Consider the following 21,531-nt stretch of genomic DNA (forward strand, 5'->3'; position numbering starts at 1 on the left):
GTTGGTGGGAGGGTTTCAGATATGTGTGTCATTGGGATACCTTCTGGGGAAAGTGGGAGCGTACAAGAAAGACGGGTTGCACCTGAACTGGGTGGACAACAATATCCTGGGAGGAAGGTTTGCTACAGATCTTTGGGAGGGCATAATCTAATTTGGCAGGTGGGTGGGAAACTAAGGTACGGATCACATGATGCAGTCGATAACGACCAGTTGATACAGAGTGCAAAAAGTCTGTGAGGAAGAATGGGCACTTGATAGGACTGATAGGGCAATCAGTCAGTGTGATTGGTTAAAGCGTCTCTATTTTAATGAGGACGGCTTGAAACAGACTGATATGCTAGAACCCGTTGATGTTATGAAAGAGGATGTGCTGAAAATTTTGAAAAATGTAAAGATAGATAAATCCTCTGGCCCAGATGGGATATACCCAATGTTACTACAGGACACGAGGGAAGAGATTGATGTGCATTTGGTGATGATCTTTCTGCCCTCACTATCCACTGGAGTTGTACTAGAAGATTGCAGGGTGGCACAAGTTATTCCCTTATTCAAGAAAGGGAATAAGGTTAACCTTGGGAATTAGATACCAATCAGTCTTAGGTCGGTGGTGGACAAATTATTGGAGAGGATTCTGCGAGGCAGGATTTATGACTATTTGGAAAACAATAGTTGGATGAGAGATAGTCAGCATGGCTTTGGGAGGAGCATGTCATGACTCGTGCACCTTACTGAATTCTTTGAGGATGTGACAAAACTGTTTGATGATGGTAGACCAGGGGATTTTAGCAAGGTGTTCGATAAGGTTTGATTAGACTAGATTCCCTACAGTGTGCAAACAGACCCTTAGGCCCTACAAGTCCACACCGACACTCCGAAGAGTACCCTAGCCAGACCCATTTCCCTCTGACTAATTCACTTAACACAATTTAACATGACCATTTCACCTGGTCTGCACATCTTTGGACTGTGGGAGGAAACTGGAGCACCTGGAGGAAACCCGCACAGACACGGGGAGAATATACAAACACAATACAGACAATCGCCCGAGTCAGGAACTGAAGCCGGGTCGCTAGTGCTGTGAGAAAATAGTTCTAACCACTGAGACACCGTGCTACCCCTAGTAGGCTTATGGGAGGCTCATTCATAAAGTATGGAGGAATGGAGAACAGAGAAAACTGTCTGCATGGATACATGATTTGCTGGCACATAGAAGACAGAAGGTGGTGATACATGGAATATATTCAGTCTGGAATTGATGACCAGTGGTTTTCAGCAGGGACCAGTTCAGGGAACCCTGCTGTTTGTGATTTTTGTAAGTGACTTGAATGAGGAAGTTGAAGGATGGGTTAGTAAGTTTGCTGATGACAGGAAGGTTGGTGACGTTGTGCATAATGCCGAGGGCTGTTGTAGGTTGCAAAGGGACATTGACAGGATGCACAGCTGTGCTGATTAGTGGGAAATGGAGTCCAACCGTGGAAGTGTCAAGTTATTCACTTTGGAAGTTCGAATTTGCATGCAGAATACAGGGTTTAAGGCAGGATTCTTGGCAGTGTGGAGGAAGAGAGTGATCTTGGGGTCCATGTCCATAGATCGCTCAAAGTTGCCATACAGGTTGATCGGGTTGTTAAGAAGGCGAATGGTGCATTGGCTTTCATTTGTAGGATGTTGAGTTTAAGAGCCACGAGGTTATGCTTCAGCACTATAGAGTTCTGGTTCAACCACATGGAGTATTCACTTCTGGTTGCCTCATTATAGGAAGGATGTGGAAGCTTTAGAGAGGGTGCAGAGGAGATTTATCAACATACTGCCAGGACTGGAGGGCATGTCTTATGAAGAAAGGTTGAGGGAACTCGGGCTTTTCTCTTTGGAGTGATAGAGGATGAGAGACGACTTGATAGCTGGCCTGCTTGTACCGAACACTGTGACCCCGTGTTTTAGACATCCCAGCCAGGGGAATTATTATCCCTGCTTCCAATCAGTCTCGCCCTGTCAGAGTTTTATATATCTCACTGAGATCTCCACTCATTTTCCTAACTCCCATGGAATATAAGCCGAGTCGTCCAAAACTCTGCTCCCACAAAAAGCCTGTCATCCCAGAGATCAGTCTGGTAATCCTTCGCTGCTTTCCCTCAATGTCAGGTTTGTCCTTTATTAAGGAAGGAGACCAAAACTGCCCACAATACTGCACAATGTTTGAGATGCAGTCTCACCAAGGTCCTGTACAGCGGCAGTTGTACTCACTTACTCCTGGACTCAAATCCCCCTGAAATTAAGGTCAACACACCATAAATCTTCCTAACTGCTTTCTGTTCCTGCAATATTACATTCTGTGATTGGCGTTCAATCTTACAGCTATCCCCGTGGGGATCTGTGTACACTGGGCAGCGTGCCAATGCTCTCCCCAGTATTGTCTACTGGCTTCAGAACTCACTGCCCTGCATGGGCCTCGGATCTCTGCGTAGAAGAAAACATATTATGAGCATAAGTCCTTTTATAGATCAACATTTTTCAACCAATACCTTTTCAAATGGTAGGCTGATGTGCTCGTTTTCTATCAAAGTACACAACATTACATCTACCCACATTACTCTTCATCTGCCACAATTTTGTCCATCCATTCCGTTTGTCTCAATCAATTTGGAGGATTATTTTTAACATCGTCTTCATGAAAAAACTCCAAAAGAGCCTGATCTCTAACTCAGTGCTCACCATCCGATGAAAGCAGACCATCTCACATAGGTTCATGAAATCGATTTTCCCAGTATTGCCATTCACTTGGGTTAACACAGTTTAGATGCAACTTGAATCTGTCCATTTTACTCACCAACTTGTTTGTCTAATATCCTGTTTTATAACATACCCAACGTCTGTATTGCAGCTTTGATATACAACTCCCACCTTTTCCTTGCTGTTTCTAAGCTCCACCTTAGCAGATTCTGTGGAATCTGAGCCACGTGGGCTCTGGGTAAATAAATGTTTGATTCAAGGAGATATTTGGTGAGGCCAATGTACACCGTGAGATCATCTTGTCACACCTTACCTGTTCTTCTTAAGTGTCACTGTGATATTTTCACTAGATCTCCCGCAATGCCGGTGGAGAATTGAAGGAGAATGGTCTCTCAGCAATGCTGTGTATTCTCCCAGACAGCTGAGATAGTTCGAACCTGGGTGGGAACCTTACAGCAGGCTGGTACAGTGTTGCTGCTGCTGTACAGGATCTTAGTGAGATCACATCTGGAACAGTGTGGACAGAGTTAGTCGCCTCACTGCGGAAAGGATATTGTTAGACTGGAAGCAGCTCAGAGATGGTTCCCTCAACTGATTCCAGCCATGCCAGTGTTAGCTTATAAAGAAAGGATGTTCAGGTTGATCCAATGCCCATTGGGCTTTACAAGAATGGAAGATGACTTAATTTTTACATAGAACACTGGAAGGAGTCAAACACAGGGGCCAATTACACAGCAAATGGAGAAATGCATTCTGTATTTCCATCCTGTCACACAGGAACAGCAGGAGGATATTCAGGCCTTCGACCCTGTTGCACCAGAACAGGACGAGGTTATTCAGCCCCGAGAGCCTGATATACAGTTACAGAAGGAGGTCAATCAGCTACTCATGTCGACAACACTGGGCCCAGAATAGGCCATGCAGCCTGTTACACAGCAACAGGATCAGTCTATTCAGCCTCCTTGAGTCTGTAATACAGGATCTGGAAGAGGTCCTACAGTGACTGGAAATTGGTACATTTGGATAACAGGAGGCCATTCAGCCCCATGGAGCATGTTGCATGGGAATTGGATAAGGATGCAAACTTTATGAGACTTCTTATTGGAAATGAGGAAGAAGTTCACGTTGCATGTTGGGGGTTGGGAACAGGAGACTAAATACTCCCTTGGTCCCATTTTAGGGATGCGGGAGTAGACACGTAAAAACTCCAGCCTGGTTTTGAGGAACGTGAGAAGACAACTTCACCCTTCAAATTATTACATAGCAACACGAAGATTGCATAAACCCTCCAGCCTCTTACACATTAAGAGTATGCTATCAACTTGATAACGTAGGGCCACCATAAAGACATCAGGCCATCAATTTTGTACACAAGGAAGAGTGTTAGTCCAATCAGACACCCATATCTCCTAAAGATCAATCAGACCAGGTCATTTCAAGCCATTTGCGAATCATACAGGATTGGAGTGAACGTAGAGATTATAGAGAGATAAGAATTTAAATTATCAGCTCCACGATGGAATAAAAAGTATTTAGAAAACTCTTTGAATTTAAGAAAGATTCTTAGAATATATTATTCAGGAATTAATGGCAGAACGTTTGCAAAGTCAGAACACAATCCATCAGAGTCAACATGATGTTGTGAAGGATAAATCGTGCTTCAATTATTTGCTCAAGTTCGTTTAAGATGTGACAAGCAAGATGGATATTGAGAATCTGGAGATGTAGTACTTGGAATTCCAGAAAGCATTTTATAAAGTGTGCACAAAAGATTAATCTGCAGAACAAGGCCATGTGATTAGAAGTAGCCCTTAGCTTGGAGACCGGATTGGGGAACCAACAAAATGCAGTGAGCTGGAATAAATGGGTCATTTTCTGTTTGGCAAAATGCAACTTTCTGTTCCCAGGACCCAAATATTGGCAATTTGTATTATTACGTATTTGCAGCGATGGACAAGCTAGAACCAAATTTTCAGATGACACTAGCATAGGATTGACTTTGTAATGAAGAAGTAAGAAATTTTGAAGTGAATATGGATAGTTTGGGCCAACATTTGACAGCTGAAACTGAACAACTGATCGTATGAGTCTATCATTTTTGTCAGTGCAACAGATAGGCAATGCATTCTTCAAATAGAGTGAATAACTTCAGAGTTTTTAGGCGCAGAGGGATCTGAGTATCCTCATACCTGTCACAGAACTCTCAGATGTAAGTACAGCAGGACGTGAGAAAGTGAAGTGCATTTATTTATAAAAGAGCAGATTTTAAAAAGAGGGAGGCGCAACTGGAGCACACTGCACAGTTTTGGTGCCCAGACTGCAGGATGGATGTAGCTGCCATGGAGGCAGTTCATAAGTGGTTTACAATTTGATTCCAGAAATGATGAGTTTTTCTTCTGAAGAGAAATTGAGCAGTTCAGGTCGATACTGTTCTGGAGTTTAGAAGAATGAGAGGAGATGTCACTGAGATCTGGAGGATGCTAAAGGTGATTGACAATATTGATGTGGATTAGTTAGTTATTCATGTGGGCAATCCACAACAAGAGATAAGGCAGAGCAGACCAAAAACAGGTTCTGAAAGGGGTGTTCACTGCTAATGATAAGGCACTTAATTCACTGCCGCAGAGTGCAGTAGGGGCTGGGACATTGAGTAAATGAACGGATATGGAGAGCGTGCAGGAAAGTGGAACTGAGGTGGTAATGATATCAGACATGATTTTAATCAATAGCGGAGCAGGCTCAGGGGCTGAATAGCCGACTGATGCTCCTCGTTCTTATTCAGCCTTTTGAATGTGTTACACGGGAATGGGGGAGGACTGGTTATCAAACAGGAAGCAGGCACTCTGGGTAAATCAGTCTTAATCAGTTTGTCAGAACGTAACCAGTAAGGTCACCAAATGATCAGTACTAGATCCTCAGCTATTTAAAAACTATATCAATGATTTGTAGTAGTAGAACAAATGTTCTGTCACTAAGTTTGGCGATGTCACTAAGATAAGCAGGACATTAATTTATGAATGGAGGGTCTGCAAATGTATATTGATAGGTAAATTCAATGGATAATGGTTAGGCAGGATGAATTCAACATAACATATAACTTGTATGTTTTTCAAGAAGAATGGTAGACAGTATACAACCAAAATAGAGAGAGATTACAGTGACTTAGTGATACCGTGTGTACTGGACTGTTCGCTCTGACCCTTTCAGACATGGGAAGTGTTGCTCCATCTCCCTGATGGTCTGTTCCTTGATGCTCCCAGGGCCCCATTGCTCTCATTCATCATATATATCCTCTGTTGCAGAAATATGATATTGATGTCGACATGGTGGGCGATGATGGATGTGTCACCCCGTCCTGCCTGGAAAGCTCCGGATCATAGAAGATGAATGAAACAGTGACCCTTATAGCCTCTGGCAGCACCGTCCATCACCTGGTGTGAAGCTGCAGGTCATGTTGTAGGAGGTGATACCGCTCTGTGACTAGCTTCTTGTTCATTCAGGGTTCCCTCATACCTTGCTCCTGGGTTAAGTGTTACTTGGGAAGGTGTTCCTGGAAAACCCTGGGTTGATACAGGGGACCCCTTTCTCCAGAAACACTCACTGTGTGGTTTCTGAGCTTCCTCTCTCTGCAGCCTTTGATCCATTTGGAGTTCATGCTGCAGACCCAGATGCTGTAACTACAGTCCCCATGTTCCATCCAGAGTTGGGTCACCAAATCCTCAGGTCTCCCTGAATGTCTGAGACAACTCACATCACAACCTCTAGCAAACCATTCCCAGCTGCTCCACTAACTTTTCAACAACAGGTGTCAGTCAGAAGCCCCTCAGCTACACGTTTGTTGGGACCAGACCAGACCAGACCACTCAGAATATTTTAAGAAGGCAGCCTAGACCCTAACATTTCCTTGTTTTAACCTTTGATGTGAAGTGCATGTTCCAGATGCGTTGTGACTGGTCAACCCTTTCAACGTTAAGCAAAATATAATCCATTCAAACGCTCTTGTTAAAACACAGTCAAAGAGAAGAACAATTTGGGATAGCTTCTTTACTGGAACCCTCATGCAAACGATAGATACATTACATTCTAATAAGTAAATGTGCTAATACAGGAACATCCCTTTTACATACCCTTTGGCAAAAAGGTATATTCAAACACAGAATCTTTCGTACAGTTCTGCAATCCCGGAGGAAGCAAATTCAAGAGAGTTTTCAGGGAGAATAGGAGCTAGGGATAATATATTGAAACTTCCAATCCTTCTGGAACCCCAAGCAGCTTCTGAATGCTGCAGCAAAAATCAAAATGAGAAAACCTGTCTGAGAGAGCTGGCCATTGGCCTTCCATTGTTACCAGCGTTTTAATAAAATCTAGTGTAACCTCGGTTACTTCAGCCATTTTCAGTCGGCAGTTCGGCATCTCTGCCTTTAAGACCTCTCTTCAAAAATAAACAAGGGAAAATAACCTTTTCAAAATGACAGTATCGTCACACCACCCCCTTTGACAAAATGAACCATCAATACACAATGGTAGATTCATTTTAAACTCATAATTTTACTCTATTAGTAGACTACATTGTATATATATGACATTGACACTAAGCATGCAAGCATTCACAACTCTATTCTATTTCAGTCAGTTTATTCCTGCCACAGAACGCCTTTGTCTTTCTTCATTCAAGTCTCGACAGCTTGTCAGCAAGTGTGGTTTCTCGTCATGTCACCTTTATAACTTCCAAACTGAATAGCAGCAATAATAACCTCTATTTGAACAGACTGGAAGTTTTCTCCAGAAATTTCTCCAAAAACGTTTAGGAGTTATGATCAATATATCGATTTGTTTCAGACACGTTATTGGCAATTTAAATACTGAAAGGTTACAACATCAACACCAAGCTCAAGGCCTCTTTCCCAATTGTGAAATATTTCTGTTGATGGTTTCACCGGACACTCCAGCCACACGTTACATAATGGAGCAAATCTCATCTCTCCAATAGTCCTTCTGAATGACATGTCTTCTCATCTCTCAGCATCAAAGATTTACATGCCTCTGTACATTTTAATGCTGTAACCTCTTTCCCTGCTAGGCCTGGTCTTTGCCAGTAAACCTTACTCTCACAGGTATAGGTTTTAACAAGATCTCGCACATTTTTTTCTATCCTTCACAGAAACTAAATTTTGATTTATGGGGCAACTGATAATCATCAGCCATTTCCACTTATAATCTAGCCATTGTAACTCTCTGCTCTTCCACACGAGTTCTCATGACTGCAGGAAGTTAATTTTTGAACTCCTCCAAGTAAGAATCTCTTAAGAGTGTCATAGGTTGCTCTGATTTTACTACTCTTATTCACCTTGCAAAATTACTGTGTTTGCTTCTTTCAAACGCAATGTACATTTAACCAGGGACCTATTTTCAGATTCCTAAAACGCTGTCTGGCACAAGCTCATATGCACTTCAGATGGATTTCTTCACCACCTCATATTGGCCAGAGACCTCCTCCGATAGGAATGCACATACCTCATTACGTATATCTACCAGCTTTGTTTGGATCAACTAATTCCACATAGTCACTGACCATCGCAGTCTCATCAAATGTAGATAATGCCTGGATGTGTTAAAACAGATCTCCATCAGACCTTAGGCTACCATAGGGTTGCTCATCCTCACTATCCTCCTCGTTCAGCCAAACATCTGCCTTCATCTCTGCCCTTCTAACTTGACTTTCCTCTCTAATTGCTAACTTTTGACGTTGAAACTCTTCTCTTTCTGCTTTTCTTCTTTCTTATTTTGTCTTTCTTCTTCCTCTCCTTTTCTTTTAATTCTACTTTTAATCACATTTCAAACTGTTTTAATTCCTTTTAGTATTCAAGCTGCCTCATCTGCAATTGAATTCTAGCCATTTACAAAGACTCTGATGATGTTTCCAACAAACTTAAATGCCAACTGGAAGCTGTAATTATCTCTCCGTTTCTCACAAACCCAACTCCTGCTTGTCTGCCAATTCTTACAGCCTTGCTGTGAGAGAGGATTTTTGGTTAAGAACTATAATTAAGATGTGCATGACTAAAAGGGGTAAAAGGGAGATTCTGAAGTAGACAACTGAATCATGAGCATTATAATACAGAGTGAGTGATACCTTTCTTAGCATTATACTACGGAGTGAGCTATACTATTCTTGCTGCTTTAAGATGATTTTACTGATCTTTGTAATAGAACTAAGTCTTTTATATGAACATTAATACCTAACTGTCTTAAATGCTGGGCCCCCTAAAATGTGCAACTGCTAGTATTTTGTAAGAAAAACAAGTTAAATTGTGCAAGTGCTGACCTTGTGTTAACAGAATGGAGCTGACGTATTGTGAAACCACAGGATAAGAATAAAATGTGTGAGACGTCTGTTGACTTACTTTGAAGCTGCTGCAGAACCACAGAGCAGAAGAACGACCCTGTGTTTTTCTATGTGGTCAGAACTTGAGACAATGAGAGCATAACGGAAAATTACTGCTAGTTTAGAATGTGAACCCCGTGACTCTTTGGAGTCAAAGAGGGGAGGGACTTGTGCTGTATATAATGAGAGACCTTGTAATGCTCGGCGCGCCTTTTTCTTGGAAGGGTGCCCAACTCTGCAGACTTGTTAATAAAATTTTGTTTTCCTGAATTTGTCTAGAGCGATTATTAAGAAGCGATTTTCGTTTCTAACAAACTTGGGGGCTCGTCCGGGATCAACACTCCGGCTGCGGGGGGTCCGAGGAAGGACATCGGAGAAGGTGCACCCTGCCGAGTTCGGCAGTCCCTGATTCCTTGTTCGTCGCCCCGCGTGGCTTGAGCGAGTGATATCCGGAAGGCTCAGGAAAACAAAGGGGAGACTTGAGTGGCCACTCGAGCAGGGACCGGTAATCGATCGAGTAATTTCGGTGCACCGAAGCCAGGTAAGGAGAGATTTTGTCTCTGGGATGTTTTAAACAGGTTGAGTCTTTTCGTGACACGTGGACCTACGGGGTACTTGTACCGCACTTAATTGACGTCGTAGGACATGACACGTGGACCTACGGGGTACTTGTACCGCACTTAATTGACGTCGTAGGACACGGAGAACAAAAAGAATCAGGGTACCTGTAATCCGCGACCTGGTCGATCGGGGTAAGGGTCCAGTACGTGGGCCTACGGGGTAGAAATACCGCACATAATTGACGACGTAGGACACGTGGAACAATAGAGATAGTGAAAGGATTTTGTTTCTATTACCATTGATTAGAAGATTTCTGTATTGACTCAGGTCTTTAATAATGGGAAATGAGGAGTCAAAGGGAACTAATGAAAGAGGAAGTCAGGTTAAAGAAAATGAGAAGTACCCCGGGGTACCGGACGACAGTCCGTTAGGGAGAATGTTAAATAATTGGGGCTAGGGTAGGCGAAAAGGGAAGTCGAGGAAGAAAATGGTAAGATATTGTGAGGTGTGGTCTAAACATCCCATACAGGGAAACTCGGTTTGGTGGCCTAAATACGGCACCGATGAAGACTGGGTCCGACAAGGTTTAATCCTATATGTAAATTCAAAATCTAATGTTACTCGGGAAGAGAGCGATTATGCCCTTTGTTGAATACCAGTCACGAATTCCTGCACGATGAAGATAAATAATGAGGACTCAAAAGAACAGAAGATTTGGGAACCCTTAGATCATCTACCACCCCCCTATATGCCTCCATCTGCACCACAAGCCGATCGTTCGGAAGATGAGGCCTCTGGGGAAGAAACAACCCCCGACGCCGGGATACGAGGGGTTAGAGAACAACAGGCAGGGGGCTCAAGGCCGAACCTTCGGTCTGAAAAAAAAAAATCGCACCGCCTGCGCAAACTTACCCGCTGAGGGAAGTACCCATGGGGGGCGCGGCAGGAGGAACGGGATATGTGAATGTCCCTCTAACGAGTACTGAAGTGCGGAATTATAAGCGGGAGATGAAAAATTTACTGGAAGACCCCATGGGTTTGGCTGAGCAATGGGATCAATTCCTAGGCCCAATATTTATACTTGGGAGGAATTTCACTCTATAATGGGAAACCTATTCTCCAGTCAGGAGCGACAAATGATAAGACAAGCTGCCTTTGCAGTCTATCAAACAGAACAGGGCTCACAGGGACAAGAAGGCATTGAGCAGAAACTTCCCCTTAACAACCCTGATTGGGATAAACAAACAGAAGATGGAAGACGAAAAATGGGGGAAATGCGGAGATTCTGGATCCAGGGAATAAAACAAGCGGTCCCAAAGGGACACAATTTTGCTAAAGAGTTCGGGAACCCCCAGAACCCAGAAGAAACACCTACAGACTTCTTAGAAAGAATTAAGAAAAATGCACAACAGTATGCTGGGATAGATCCGGAGACAGAAATGGGGCAGGCACTTATACGATTGGAATTTGTATCAAAGGCCTGACCAGATATTAGAAAGAAATTAGAGAAGATGGAAGATTGGAATAGTAAACCCCTAGATGAATTACTCCGAGAAGCACAGAAAGTGTTTGTGAGGAGAGACGATGAAAAACAGAGGAAAGCGACAAGGATTATGATACAAACAGTGCAACAAGTGACCTCACGAGAAAGGGAGATGGGAAGTGAATGGCGGGGACAAAGGAAAGAAGACTTGAGGAATGATAAGAAGAAGAGGGAGCCTTGGCAGGAACAGGAAAGAGGAGTCAGAAACGGGGGTCGTGACAAGGAGACCAGATGTTATTACTGTAACCAAGAGGGACATTACAAACGAGAATGCCCCCGTTATAGACGGGAGGTGCGCTCATATGCGTTAATGGAGGAGGAATAGGGAGGTCGGGGGTTCCTACCCTTGGGGCAAAAGGATTATCGACAGGAACCCCTGGCAAATTTAAAAATAGGGCCCCAAGGGTCAGAAATCACGTTTATGGTGGATTCGGGAGCTGAGCGAACAAATATAATGCAAACGCCTCCTGGCGTCCGGACAGGAGAGACAACCATGGGGGTAATTGAAATTGGAGGAAAAACACTTCAAGTGCCCGTGGTGAAGAACGTGGAAATTGGATATCAAAATATTATAATTAAACATGACCTCCTCTTACTGCCATCGGCGGGATTTAATTTATTGGGAAGAGACTTGCTGTTACTAGAGAATATAATCCCGAGATATGGCATCATGGAATCTATTGATTCGGATTGTGGCACCCACTTTGCCTCAAAACCTCATCACCTGATCTGCACGGCCCTGAAAATTCAATGGAAGTTCCATTCCCCTTGGCACCCCCAGAGTTCAGGCCGAGTGGAGAGAATGAACGGCATCCTGAAGACACAACTTACCAAGCTAACGCTGGAAACCAAATTACCGTGGCCGAAGTGCCTTCCCATAGCCCTCTTAAGAATACGTACTGCTCCCTGTAAAGACATAGGGGTATCCCCTTATGAAATGCTATTTGGTCTGCCTTATTGGAGTAAGGTCGACGGGTGCCCTACCTTGCAGGCAGGTGATGTGACTGTCAGGAACTATTTCCTGGCTTTATCCCGATCTCTTGCAGAACTCCGGAAAAAGGGGCTCCTAGCGCAGACACCGCCGCTCGATGTTCTCCTGCACAAGGTCGAGCCTGGTGACTGGGTGCTCGTTAAGTCTTGGAAATCTGACAAACTCCAGCCACAGTGGGAGGGCCCTTTCCAGGTCTTGCTGACTACCGAGGCAGCAGTACGAACAAAAGAAAAAGGGTGGACTCACGCATCAAGGATAAAGGGTCCTCTTCCGCCAGAAGGAGAGGACACTTGGACGTGCGAACCGGGCGAAAATCCATTGGTGGTGAAGTTAAAGAAACATCAAAAATGAACTCTGTTGGGACTCCTTTCCTATACACTGTATTATTGTTTACCTCCCTTCCAATAGGGGAATTGACTGGTGATTGCGATGAGTGTCGTTCGGCGCACCCAGGATTTTTGGTAATTAGGGTGGGGGCGCCGGGGGCCTTTTTATCCTACTCTCCTGCTATAGGGTTTCCCAATTGCTATAATGTACTATCCCGTGAGGAATGCTGGGACAGGGGGAAACTTTACTACCGAATGCTAAATATGGGCTATGTCGGATTAGCTGACGCGAGCGTCCATAATTGCCCCTTTACGGGTTACGAATGGGTGTGCATTGAAAAGGATACTTTCCCACAATATATTGATTATTCGCCGTACGAGGGGGCCAGGCCGTGTGACAAATGCCGGCGGGAGGTGCGGTGGGGAGATGATGTCCTTCCGGGGTCGTTTGTATCTCACAATCCTCCTGACGACCGTTGTTACAACCCTAACGAAATGACAGAATGTTGGGAGTATGGGGAACAGTACTACCAGGTGTACAACCTAGGCTACCACGGGGATGGAATGGTTGGTTGCCCCCTCTTTGAGCAGTGGCTGTGCATCAGCTTCGATGGGGCTGCGGGAGGTCATATTGAAAGGGTTAAAGAGGTCTATCCCGAACAGGCTCCGAACAACGCGCACCTCCATGCTAAAATAGCCGACTCAGCCAAAGTTTCGTCACTATATAAGGAAATTGAGGGACAGATTATCCTCCCTGATGTTGCGCAGAACCTTTTTATTGACTTTACGTCCCGGATTGCCAAAATTTTAAATGTAACAAACTGTTGGGTCTGCGGAGGTCCACACATGACCGAACAGTGGCCATGGAAGGGGGAAAGTTTGGATGTGCGAGAAATTCTGGAATATAATTGGACATATTCCCGAAACAGACAGATGCAAGTCCGGAAATTGCAAAATACTCCAGAGGGTCATTTTTGTATTGACAAGGAAGGGCCGCAGCGGGTTGGAAACAGTCCCTGTCAAATGGTCTTGAATCTCACCGCAAACACGTGGTGGCCACGGAATCTTGATTGGTACCTCACCAAACGGGAAGATCTTAACTGTGAGCGCCTAAATGACATTTCTAAGTTTTGGAATTGTAGTGGTTCCGGCCCATATACAGGTATTCCTGGCGTCAAGGAGGCGTGGGATGGTGTGGCACAACCTGGGGAAGGTGGTCCAGCTCCTGATGGTCTGTTTTGGATATGTGGGGGTCTTGCCTATTCTAGATTGCCCAGGGAATGGGGAGGCTTATGTTTCCTCGGTATTGTCAGACCGGAGTTCTTCCTCCTTCCACGGGAACAAGGGGCTGATCTGGGGGTAAAATTGTTTGACTCCTTAAGAAGGAAGCCTAGAAGTGTTAACCCGTGGAATGTCCACAAGTATGAAGATGTTCACTTGGGAACATGGGGAGCGGATTGCCCACCGTCCCGGATTATTGAGTATTATGGGCCAGCAACCTGGGCTCAGGATGGGTCATGGGGATACCGCACTCCCATTTACATGCTAAATCAGATCATACGATTGCAGGCAGTGGTGGAAATTATCACCAATAAAACCGCCCTTGCATTGGAACTGTTGGCCAGGCAACAGTCACAGATGAGAGCAGCGATATATCAAAATCGCCTGGCTCTGGACTACTTGCTGGCCTCAGAAGGGGAGGGGAGGTGTGCGGAAGGTTTAACACGACAAACTGTTGTCTGGAGATAGATGATAATAGTGAGGCAGTTATAGCGATTGCTCAAGACATCCGTAAACTGGCTCATGTCCCTGTACAGACCGGGCGACCCATTGGTGACGTCAGTTGGTGGAATAAGCTGTTTGGTGGAGGCTGGTGGCACACGGTCCTGATGATGATAGCAGGTGTTCTGACGCTGCTCCTCATTGTACCATGCCTAGTCCCCTGTGTCAGGCTTTTGATCCAACGACATATTGCCCAAATGCAAGCCATTGCAATTCCCCAACATGGGACTCAGGAGCTTAAGGTTCTGCTGTTACGGAAGCAGAAGGAATTCCCCGGACCATGATTAATCCTGTCCTTATGATACACATGCACATCTTAAAAAGAAAAAGGGTGGAATTGTGAGAGAGGATATTTGGTTAAGAACTATAATTAAGATGTGCATGACTAAAAGGGGTAAAAGGGAGATTCTGAAGTAGACAACTGAATCATGAGCATTATAATACAGAGTGAGTGATACCTTTCTTAGCATTATACTACGGAGTGAGCTATACTTTTCTTGCGGCTTTAAGATGATTTTACTGATCTTTGTAATAGAACTAAGTCTTTTATATGAACATTAATACCTAACTGTCTTAAATGCTGGGCCCCCTAAAATGTGCAACTGCTAGTATTTTGTAAGAAAAACAAGTTAAATTGTGCAAGTGCTGACCTTGTGTTAACAGAATGGAGCTGATGTATTGTGAAACCACAGGATAAGAATAAAATGTGTGAGACGTCTGTTGACTTACTTTGAAGCTGCTGCAGAACCACAGAGCAGAAGAACGACCCTGTGTTTTTCTATGTGGTCAGAACTTGAGACAATGAGAGCATAACGGAAAATTACTGCTAGTTTAGAATGTGAACCCCGTGACTCTTTGGAGTCAAAGAGGGGAGGGACTTGTGCTGTATATAATGAGAGACCTTGTAATGCTCGGCGCGCCTTTTTCTTGGAAGGGTGCCCAACTCTGCAGACTTGTTAATAAAATTTTGTTTTCCTGAATTTGTCTAGAGCGATTATTAAGAAGCGATTTTCGTTTCTAACACTTGCCTTGCTCACATTTTGTAAAATCTCCAACTTCATTTCTTCCACACCCAGAGAGCTCTTAGAGACAGAAAGAACCATTAGCAACCAAGCATTATTCAAACAACCCGAATTCAACACCTGGAACAAAAGGCACTAACAACTCCAAAACACCGCCTTTGAAACCAACAATCTCCCTGCACACATTCTCCTCCATCCACGTGGGTTTCATCTCAGTTTTCCTCCCACAGCCCAAAGATTAGATTACTTAGAGTGTGGAAACAGGCCCTTCGGCCCAACAAGTCAACACCGACCCTCCGAAGAGCAACCCACCCATACCCCTACACACAATTATTGATTCTTATCCTGAGTAACACTGCCAGAAGCAACGAGGGAGGCAGTATTTGAACAAGTTCCCTGATGCAGTTAGTAATGTTCTGCAGAGTGAATATCTGGATAGAGTCTCAACATGAACAACAATAGTGGCAAGAAGTGAAGACTACATGAAAGAACCGTAATGCAGTCATAACTGGATTATAGAAAAAACATTTCTGGATGATGACACTTACCAGGGACACCAACGATAGACCGGAGCGGATAATAAATATATTGAATAATGAGAAGAGCATAATTAATCCGCAATGATAATGAGAGCCAATCATAATATGTAGAAAGAAACCAAACATCAACGAATAACCCCCTGTGCATTGTTGAAACATTCCAGTCTAACGTTCCCAGATTCTGATCCATTGTTGGAGCATTCCAGTCTAATGTTCTCAGATTATGATCTCTCCTCCCCTTCTCCATCTGATGCTGCTGATCCCTGCCAGTGCTGATGGTGATGCTCCTGCTGTTACTACGGGATAACACACTGAACAGAGCTCATGTATCATTAAAAGATGAGAACTCTCCACTGGGAGAATTAGAATCCATAGAGACTGACATTAATCGCAGTCACCGAAATAAAACAGGCTTAGTTAACCCCTTCCCTACATAACATTTCTTTTTCATAATAAAAGGGAATATTTACTCAGTCTCGATAGAATGGATAGGGTTACTGACGGACGGACTATAAATCTTTCAAATTTTTTTTAAAAACTGGAACCGGACCAGACACCATGAACCCAGAAGAGATATGTGTTCAGAATGAAGCACTGTGCAGACCAGGATAGAGCACTGCTGAATGCCAACCTGCAATCAGTCCAGAGTGGAACACTGAGCAGACCTCAGCAGTGCATTGATCTATAAACCCAGATGAGACATGTGTTCAGCAGGGAGCACTGTGCAAACCGATCTAGTGTACTGAGCAATACAACCCTCAATCTACCTGGAGTGGAAAGATATGCTGACCACGGCAGTGCATTGATCTATAAACCCAGGTGAGATACTTGACCAGGGTGTGGAGCAGTGTCCACCACCCCAGTACATTTCTCGTAACTCTGTGTTGCATCGGTGGGGAAACTTGCAGTCCATGCTGGAAGTGAAAGGATGTGCAGCGCCCATCCATTTACACCTCCATACCTCCATTGTGCCATGACACAGGGGTGCTGTGGGTTTGAAAATCATTTCGAGAGAGAGATGGTGGGGGAATCACTTTAAGTATCAACAAATGGGAGGGGTTTGGGGGATAGACAGAGAGAAGAAGATTCAGAGACAATGTCATGGAAGGGTGTGTTCCCAGGATCCAGAATGCTGAAATGAAGAAATTTTGATGGTATTCTGCAACATGAGTCAGTGTTTCCAGGAATGCTAGTTGAACAGGATATTGGTGTGAGGTCAGATGATGGAGAGTATTGAATGAGCATTTGTTCTGCAGCTTTGTAACTGGAAGTAGGGTCAGCACAAGTTTCGACTCATTGAATTGAATCCAACAATAATTTGTGTCAGTAACATTATCACTGAGTATGACAGAGGGATTGAGCTAGTTTCCTGGTGTCAGCTTATCGAACTCATCTCATTTACTACCCACCCCACCCCATGGTGTCACTCTCATTCAGTGTCAGCCCGATTCTCTCACCCACCTTGGCTGGAGATACTCACCATCACCCGCATGACCCCAGATATTCCGTGATCCCTGGCACTGGTGCCATCTTTAAAAGGCCAATGGGCACATGTTTGAGCTTTCTCAGTTTGGAGTTTACCTTGCACTTCTTACCACCAAGCAAAGCAGATAAGGGGCAATTACACCACGATTTGTCAAGAGAGACATGGAAGTCCTGGTAAATGGGCTAGTACAGAGGTGGGCCATTCTCTTCCCAGTGGAGTCCACGTCACCAGACCCACCGTGTATGGTCTGAGCTCAGCACCCAGCTCTGTGCAGTATCTGAAGAAATGATCAGCAATACAGGACAAGCATCAATAACTTTCCCCGCTCTGTCACCGTATTCTCTCTGCTCCCTCACACTCACTGTATACCTGTTACAGCACCTTCCCCCAAACAAAGCTCATTCTCCACCACTGTCAGTGCAGCATGCAGCACCGTTCCTCTCCCCATCTATCTTTCTCTCTCTCCACCCCCCAACTCCACGTCACCCCCCCCCCCCCACACTAATGACACTGCATGGATAAAACACTGTATACTGAATCCCTCCGGACACCTCACCATGTCATCACTCCCCACCTGCACAGGTACTAACAGCAGGGCCACCCAATCCCACCCTCACTCCCACCCTCCCTTTCTCCCATTCCAGGAGAAAAAGTCTGGAATAGGACAGAAATGACCATGGCTGGTAGTTGTGTGCCCGATATCCATCTCCTCACTTCCATCCCTTCCCCCGCCACGTGAGGAGAATCCTGGTACACGCCGTGGAGGACTGGGACGCCTCGTATAGAGAGTTTGAAACTTCCACTTCCCACCTACTGAGTAAGGAGCAATGTTCAGTGAAGGTCAATTCTCACTTTAAATCCACTGGCAGTGCTGTTTTCCCCGGCACAACTTAGAAGCCCTGGCCTTAATGCCATCTCCTTTTTGTGTCGAGCTGGTACAAATGGAATCCCCTCGGTCTCGGTGGGCAGGACAGTGGGTTAACAACACATTGTCTCCACCATCTCCCAGGACGGCAGCACGGAGGCTCCCTCCTACACCTCCCCCTGTAAACAGCTCAGATACTGAAACCAATCTGTGAAAGTTATTGCTCTCCCCACATGTCCTGATATCACATACACCCAGAGCCCTCTGCTCCTACAGCGCCTTTAAAATGGTACAGAACGTTTTATATTGACTTTCAGAGTTATTCCTAGCAAGGTGCATCACCTCACACTACTCTGCATTGATCTTGATCTGCCATAAACCTGAATACTAGACTAATGTGTCACTCTCAGGCTGGAGAACTGGGAAGAAAGGCTGGAAAATAATACACTGCCTTTAACCGTTTCGTGGTTTTAAGAAGAGGGCAGTTACACATTATGGGCGGAAAGAGTGATTAGTGCTTTTGATCCAGAAAATATGCTCCTTCTTTGTCTGTGATGTTCAGTGATAAGTATCTATTCCAGATCCTTTATGGTGCAGAGTGTGTCTTCAGGGTGTCTTTCCTTCACAATGCAGACGTCCGATAATAGCCACTTAATGTGGAAACCAAAGCCAAACAATTAAAGAGCTTCATAGTTCATCATGCAGACAGAGCCCATAAACTCAACATCGTACATTTGAGGTGAGTATCTTTTATCTGTTGAAAAACGTTATTCTTTGAATGTGTAATTGAGTAAAGTGAACCAAATTTTAATTAATCCACACTGAGCTGAAAGCTGACTTTTAAAATGTGACTCAAAATCTGGGAATGGTTGAAGTATTGTACAGTGGCCCATGCCTCTGAGCCAGAGCTCTGGGTTATATTGCAATACCTGAACTTGTGTGGTAATGTTTATTACTCTGACCAGAAGGTTGGATTCAAGTCCTGCCTGTCACGGAGGTATGCCACAGTATTTCAAAACAAGCTGATGAATAAGCACAGAGGTGAATAATGTCGCAGCTTTAGGGACTGTTGCCAAGTGGTGGTAGTTTCCCTACCTCTGAGCCCAAAAGTGTAGATTCAAATCCCACAGAAGTGTTTCATAATGTGGCTGAACAAGTTGAATGCATAATTTTAGAATTGTGATGTGTTGGAAAAGGAAGAGGTGTCAGTATTGAATTTCAGAACTTAGGCTCAGGATGACTGAAAGCACAGCCATTCGTGTTGATTGGAGTCACATTTGCACATTCTAGATGTTTATAAAATCATGAATACCATGGATAGGGTGAATAGTCGGGTTCTTTACCCCAGTGCAGGTGAAGTCCAAAACTAGAGGACATAGATTTAAGGTGAGATGAACAAGATTTAAAAGGAACCTAAGGGGACTATTTTCACACAGAGGGTGGTGCGTGCGGTCAATGAGCTGCCAGACGAAGTGGTGGAGGCTGTTACAATTACAACATTTAAAAGGCATCTGGATGGGGACATGAATTGGAAAGGTTTAGAGGGATGTGGAACAAATGGTGGAATATGAAACTAAGTTAATTTATGACATGTAGTTGGCACGAATGAGTTCGACCAAAGAGTCTGTTTCCGTGCTGTGCACCGCTATGAATCATCGATCCAATTTGTAAAGCATTCTTTGTAATCTTATGTAACCTTCTTCACCTTCCACTATATAACTAATCTTACTAACAGCCGTAAACTTGCTCACCATGCCTTCTATAATTCTCATTTAAATCACTGATATAAATGACAACCAAAAGTTGGCCCTGCACCAATTCCTGTGGAATGCCGCTGGTCACAGGTCTCCAGTCCCAAAACAACCCTCCTCCACCACCCTTTGCCCCCTGCCAATAACCCAAAACACATACACATGCAGGCATACAGAGACACCGACACATTTCGGTGTTTAAGACAGAGATAGATATATTCTGATTGATAAGCGGAGCAACGTTACAGTGAAAATGTGGGAGAATTTGGTTGAGCCAAATGTCAGCCATGATCGAACAGCAGATCAGACTCGATGGACCAAACACTATGCTTCTGCATCAATGTCATATGCTCTATGGCATATGCTGTCTGGAATGTTGACCCAAAAGTGCACTGGAGGCTGAATTTGATAAAAAGTTTACGGAACAGAATAAATGAGAATGTGGGATAGGTTTGAGGGGCTGAATGGTCTCTGGATTACCTGCTGGTTATGCCTTTATTTTTTTTAAAAGAGAAGCTGACTGTGAGTTTCATACACTTTTAAATTTAGATGTTCTACAATTTAAGGTTGAGATAAGGATGTTCCTATCTCATTAGGGTTGTGTTGTCTGTGGTATTCTCAACCCGAGGGAACAGTGAAGACTGGGCCATAGTGTCAGAGAGTCATAGAGATGTACAGCATGGAAACAGACCCTTCGGTCCAACTCATCCATGCCGACCAGATATCCCAACCCAATCTAGTCCCATCTGCCAGCACCTGGCTTATATCCCTCCAAACCCCTGCTATTAATATAGCCATTCAGATGCGTTTTAAATGTTGCAATTGTACCAGACTCCATCCCTTCCTCTGGCAGCTCATTCCACACATGTACCACCCTCTGTGTGGAAAAAGTTGCTGTTTAGTTCTCTTTTACATCTTTCTCCTTTCACCCTATACCTATGCCCTCTTGTACTGAACTCCCCCACCGAGAGAAAAGAAATTGTCTATTCATCCTATCCATGCCCCTCATGATTTTTTAAACCTCCATAAGGTCACCGCTCAGCCTCCGATGCTCCATGGAAAACAGCCCTAGCGTATTTAACCTCTCACTATAGCTTTACTCTTCCACCCCTGGCAACATCCTTGTAAAACTTTTCTGAAACCTTTCAGGATAGGAAGGAGACAGGATTGCATGCAATATTCCAACAGTGGCCTAACCAATGTCCTGTACAGCTGCAACAAGACCTCCCAACTCCTGTATACGGTACTCTGACCAATAAGGGAAAACATACCAAACACTTTCTTCACTATCCTATCTACCTGTGACTCCACTTTCAAGGAGCTATGAACCTGCACTCCAATGTCTCTTTGTTGAGCAATATTCCCGAGTGTATAAATCCTGCCAAGATTTTCTTTCCCAAAATGCAGCAACTCGCATTTATCTAAATAAAGCTCCATCTGCCACTTCTCAGACCAATGGCCCAAAGTATCAAGATCTCATTGTTATCTGAGCTAACCTTCTTTGTTGTCCACTACATCTCCAATTTGGATGTCATCTGCAAACTTACTAACTA

The sequence above is a fragment of the Hemiscyllium ocellatum genome, chromosome 13 (genome assembly GCF_020745735.1).
Source record: "Hemiscyllium ocellatum isolate sHemOce1 chromosome 13, sHemOce1.pat.X.cur, whole genome shotgun sequence".
Lineage (NCBI taxonomy): Eukaryota > Metazoa > Chordata > Chondrichthyes > Orectolobiformes > Hemiscylliidae > Hemiscyllium > Hemiscyllium ocellatum.